The 6,108-nt window shown below is 37.5% G+C and overlaps 1 pseudogene across 1 annotated transcript; it reads left to right on the plus strand.

Moving 5' to 3' along the window:
- The first annotated feature begins 755 nt into the window (after positions 1–755).
- LOC104764853 (receptor-like protein 35 pseudogene) lies at positions 756–4,956 on the plus strand (annotated as a pseudogene). Its single transcript, XR_015591398.1, has 2 exons — positions 756–4,551; positions 4,631–4,956. The product of XR_015591398.1 is annotated as a receptor-like protein 35 pseudogene (transcript).
- Positions 4,957–6,108: the final 1,152 nt, after the last annotated feature.

Consider the following 6,108-nt stretch of genomic DNA (forward strand, 5'->3'; position numbering starts at 1 on the left):
CTTTCGCCTTATGTTCTTTCGTAATAACTATCCTCATCTGATTTATTTTCTTCACTAAGACGTTACCTATTGTTTTTTTGTTGTTGTTATGATTTTGGTTGGACAAACGACGTTTTGAAGTTTCCTGTACGTAATTAAAGTAAGGCACAATGTGTGAGAAACTGGAAATTGACTATTCAACACGTACAAAGACTTATAGTTATAGCATATTCAGCTGTGTTGGATTTTTTGTGGAGTTGTCCAAAAAAAAAAAAAAGAATATATTTGTGGAGTAGAGTCTATTATTATATAGTATATGCTAGATAAAGAGATGGACACGAAATTATGTTACTTACGATCAGAATTTCCACCTTCGTCTTTGGTTTTTCATTATCGTTCTGCAAGAAAACTAAAGTAAATTAGCTTGAGGACGAAACGCTAGCTCTTGGAACTCAATGACTATCATTCCTACTACTATTTATTTGCCATTGTTTCATGGATTTCTCAATTTCTGGACAGGCAACCTTTTTTGATTTCCTGCACGTGTATTTTAAAGTACGACAAAAATGTGTGAATTCACTATTCAACTCAGAGTTTTACTCTCTGCGTTTAACAGAACACTTCGTATTAATATTAGTCTACTACTATGTTTATGTATATTAAGAGATGGGTGCGAAATCATTCTTACTTACCATAGCAATTTCTATATTTTCTTTTTCATTATTGATATTCAAAAAGGTTAATTAAGCGTAGAGAAGGATGAATGAAAGGCTTTTGGAATTCAAGGAGTATCATTCCTGTTATACACTTTATTTTCTCATTTCATTCCTTCCTAATTTTGAGGACGTGCTTACGGGTCCGAGGCACTTGTATCGTCCCAAACAAAAAGATGCGCTTCTCGAATTCAAGAACGAGTTTATTGAGGTTCGAAGCGTACCATTCATCATGAGTGTTATCGCAATAATAGCCGAGTAAGCCCTCATCCGACGACGGAGCCATGGAGGAGTAACTACGATTATATTGTTGTAATTAGGAAGGTATCACGTATTCACGTGCAATGCCAAGTCAGGGGAAGTGATCGAGCTAGAAGCTGCAGCTGACTCCATCATTAATGAACTCGTGAGACGCTGTCGATCATCATTAATTACTAAGTGTGACTAGGTACACAACTAACAAAGTCATCTCTCCTTAAATTGTGATTTTTTCCTGGGTCATTTAAGTTGGTTCGAAGAAACAACTTGTTTTTAAAGTTTCCTATACGTTATATAAAAGTAAGACAAAATATGTGGAATTTGACTATTTAAATGTAAAGACTCTTTTTAAGTCTTTGCATTTTAACTTTTAACGTGAACAACACGTTTTAACTTTTAACGTGAAGAACACGTTTTAACTTTTAACGTGAAGAACACTTGGTAGTAGAAAGACTAGTTATAATGTGAGTCAGTCAAGCTGTGTTGGAATTGTCTTTGTGGAGTGGAGTAGAGTGTATTATTACTATGATGTTTATAAAAGAGAGATGGGGCACGAAACCATGTTATTTAATATTCACCATCTCATATTTTCCAGTTATATCTATTCAAGAAAATTAAATGAAGGGCTTCTGGAACTCATCGAGTATCATTCCTATAACTCTCTCTTTTATTTTCTTGTTCATTTATCATTTTGAAGACGTGCTTGCGGCTCCTACTAAGCATTTTTTGTGTCGTCCCGAACAAAGAGATGCACTTCTCGCGTTCAAAAACGAGTTTGAGATTGGGAAGCTTAATTATAATTGCGAGCCGGAACGCATTGACTCTCATCGGAAGACGGAGTCATGGGGGAATAATAGCGACTGTTGTAGTTGGAAGGGTATCAAGTGCAATGCCAAGTCCGGAGATGTGGTCGAGCTAGACCTTGGCTGCAGCCGCCTCCATGGCCGGTTTCATTCCAATAGCAGTCTTCAAAAACTTCCTTTTCTAACCACTCTTGACCTTTCATCTAATGATCTTAATGGCCAAATCCCAGATTCCATTGGAAACCTTTCTAATCTTATCAATCTCCGCCTTTCGGAAAGTCATTTCAGTGGTCGGATTCCGTCTTCCATTGGAAACCTTTATCAACTCACCTCTCTCGACCTTTTGGGAAATAATTTCAGTGGTCGCATTCCATCTTCGATTGGAAACCTTACTCAACTCACCTCCCTCCAGCTTTCTAATAATCAATTGTCTGGTCAACTCCCGTCTTCAATTGGAAACCTTTTTCATCTCACCTTTCTCGACCTTTCGCATACTCAATTCTCTGGTCAAATCCCGTCTTCAATTGGGAACCTTACTCAACTCACCTCTCTCGACCTTACTTTTAATCAATTTTCTGGTGAAATCCCATATTCAATTGGAAAGCTTTCTCAACTCACCTCTCTCAGCCTTTCGGGTAACAATCTCGTTGGTGAAATCCCAAATTCAATTGGAAACCTTTCTCATCTCGCCTCTCTCATCCTTGGGAAAAACAATCTCGTTGGTGAAATCCCATCTTCTTTTGGCAATCTAAACCAGCTAAACTGCTTAGATGTTGGTATCAATATGCTCAGTGGAAGTTTTCCCATTGTACTATTGAATTTGACAGAGTTGTCATATTTATCACTCAAAAACAATCTGTTCGGTGGCGCGCTTCCCCCTAATATCACTTCACTATCCAACTTGGTAGAGTTTTACGCAAAACACAACGCTTTCAGTGGAACTATCCCTTCTTCTCTCTTCACCATTCCTTCTTTGATGTATATTGGTTTGAGTGATAACAAACTCAACGTCACTCTTGAGTTTGAAAATACATCGTCTTCACCATCTAACCTAGAACAATTAATCGTTGGCAGAAACAACTTCAAAGGGCCAATCCCGAGATCCATTTCCAAATTTGTCAACCTTCAGATACTTGACCTTTCTCATTTCGACACACAAGGCCGACCAGTTGACTTTAGTATCTTCTCGCCTCTCAAGTCACTCTATTATCTTGACCTATCCTATTTGAACACCACCATCACTACGATTGACTTGAATGATATCTTATCAATCTTATCATATTCCAAAAGCCTCTCTCAGTTAGATCTCTCAGGCAACCATGTTTCAACAACAAACATGAGTTCAGTTTCAAACAAGATATATGCTTTGTACTTGTCAGGCTGCGGTATCACCAAGTTTCCAGCAGAGCTCCTAAGAACCCAACATGGAATGACGGATCTAGACATCTCCAACAACAAAATCCAAGGTCAAGTTCCTGCCTGGTTATGGACTCTACCAAAGTTGGAGTACGTGAATCTTTCCAACAATACTTTCATCGGTTTCCAAAGTTCAAACAAGAAGCAAGGACTATCCTCTGTCCGGAAACCATCTGTGAGTTACTTGTTTGGCTCCAACAACAACTTCGCGGGAAAGATTCCTTCTTTCATATGCTCGCTACGTTCTCTAAACACTCTTGATTTATCTGAAAACAAGTTTAACGGTTTAATCCCTCTTTGCTTGGGAAACCTCAAGAATACTCTTTCAGTTTTAAACCTTCGGCAGAATAATCTTAGTGGAGGTCTTCCAGAGCATATATTTGAAAATATGAGGTCGCTTGATCTCGGTCATAACCGACTTGTGGGAAAGCTTCCAAGATCTTTGAACCGATTCTCAACTCTTGAAGTTTTCAACGTGGAAAGCAACCGAATCAACGACACGTTTCCCTACTGGTTGGGTTCTCTACAAAAGCTACAAGTTCTTGTCCTTCGCGCCAATGCATTCCATGGATCAATACATCAAGCCTTGTTCCCTCAGTTGCGGATCATCGACATATCACATAATCACTTCGATGGAACTTTGCCATCAGATTACTTTTCGAAGTGGAGTGCTATGTCATCACTTGGGACCGACGAAGATCAGTCTTCCCAAAAGTATATGGGAGATAAATCAGGATATTACCAAGATTCAATGGTTTTGATGAATAAAGGTGTAGAGATGGAGCTGGTACGTATCTTAAAAATCTTAACAGCAATCGACTATTCTGGAAACAGATTTGAAGGAGAGATTCCAAAGTCCATAGGTCTATTGAAAGAGCTTCGTGTGCTCAACTTGGCAAACAATGCATTCACTGGCAACATCCCTTCATCTATGGGGAACCTGAAAGCTCTGGAGTCGCTGGACGTTTCCCAAAACAAGCTTTCAGGAGAAATTCCACAAGAGTTAGGGAACCTCTCGTTCCTTGCATACATGAACTTCTCTAATAACCAGCTTTCAGGTCTACTACCAGGAGGCAATCAGTTTCAAACGCAGCCTTGCTCTTCCTTTGGAGATAATCCGGGACTCTTTGGCTCTTCTCTTGAATATGATTGCGGAGATATTCACACGCCACCATCGCATCAACAGTATGAAACGGCGGAACCAGAGGAAGAAGACAAAGAAGAAGTGATTAGTTGGATAGCAGCTGCAATAGGATTCATACCTGGTATTTCCTTTGGATTTACGATTGGATACATATTGCTTTCCTACAAACAAGAGTGGTTCAGGAACCCTTTCGGCCAAAACAATCGTAGACGGAGAAGCACTACAACTCACTAGAGAGGTAATGTCCTGACTTTTATACGAATTTGTTAGCTTTCATCAGAATGTAATTACATTTGTTTAACAACTATCTCGTATAGGCTTAAAGCCCATCTGAAGAATCTGGACGAGGAAAGTCAAAGTAACCACTCCTTAAGCCAGCTTTGTCCAAATCCAGATTGGTTTAGATTTCGGTTATTGTTCCCAGTTTAGCTTTGTGTGTTTGTCTTTTACTCTGTTTTTTGTCAACTTTGTTATTGAGCAACTCTGTTTCGAACCTTAAATTACTCTCCCTTTAGATGAACATGTAATTTTTTTGTTTTCTGCGATGTTATCTTTACTTGTTCCTATTAGACTCTCGCATCTATATATACGTATGTCCATTGTTCATATCAATTAGTTACAGATATACAGAGCAATTATTTTATAACCTTATACATGCATTGATATATTCAAAGTCAGTTGTGTCGTTTTTTATAAGACGTTGACATAGCTATTTATTTGTCAACAAGCTGCGTCAGCGTCACTCTACACATCTTTCAGGGAACTTACAATGAGAATGGAGATGTGTGATTTGATGAAAATTTATGATTTTCGTTGTGGCTTAAGGAGAACGAGTGATCATGATATGCTAAGTAGTAGAAAAAGTTAGGAAAGCAAGCCTCTGAGATTTTATATATATCACTATTTTTTAGGGTTGATTTAAGAAATGACAAGATAAGAAGATTTGATTAAGTAATGATTATTTGTTAAGTTGCTAATTAGCAATTTCTTCTTAAAATTATCATTTGTTTTGTATATTTGTACTCTCATTCACAAAGGTTGAAAGATTACAATATTCTTTAAATTTGTAGTTAAGTTGTTGTTATTATATTTTTGTATACTCATTTATTATATATCCGTAACGTTTTTGAGTGTTTGATTTAACAAAGAAAGTTAAGTTTGCGTTTGATTTTTCTTGTTATTGGTATATTCACAGCCATAATGAATGATGAGTAGAAGAGAGGAAGACAAATAAAGAAGGGGGAAATGGATAGTGAAGGGGACGGTGGTGGTGGTGGTGGGCTTCTCGCTCTCTCACTTTTCTTGTCAAATGTCTTGTCTTCTCCATTTCCACACTCCAATTTATATGCAACCTGTGATTTCTTTATTATTTTGACATTCTTTTGATCAAATATATATAATCTAAAACAAGAACCAAAAGGTAATTTGTGATCAATTCTATTTGGTTTTAAGCATCGGCCACTTTGAATGAAACTTTATGTTCAATTTGGAGCCTTCTTTGTATTTTCCTTGATTGACTTGTTTCATCTAATCCAAAGTCTTGATTCTCTCTTTTTCATATATATCCCCAACTCTCAAACAGAGAAAATTAGCTGATTGGTTACTTTTAGTCTCTGTATCTCTATAGTACCTTGTCCTTTGATTTTTCAACATTATACTCAAACCTCAATACCAAAAATCTCAAAGATAAACCGGTATATGATTATGATTTATGACCTACGAGCTTGGACTCGAACTCACAACCAATCATGCAATTAGCAAAGAAAAGCTCAAGCCAACACAAATGATGAATAGG

This window comes from Camelina sativa, chromosome 19 (genome assembly GCF_030686135.1).
Source record: "Camelina sativa cultivar CO46 ecotype springtype chromosome 19, ASM3068613v1".
Taxonomy (NCBI): domain Eukaryota; kingdom Viridiplantae; phylum Streptophyta; class Magnoliopsida; order Brassicales; family Brassicaceae; genus Camelina; species Camelina sativa.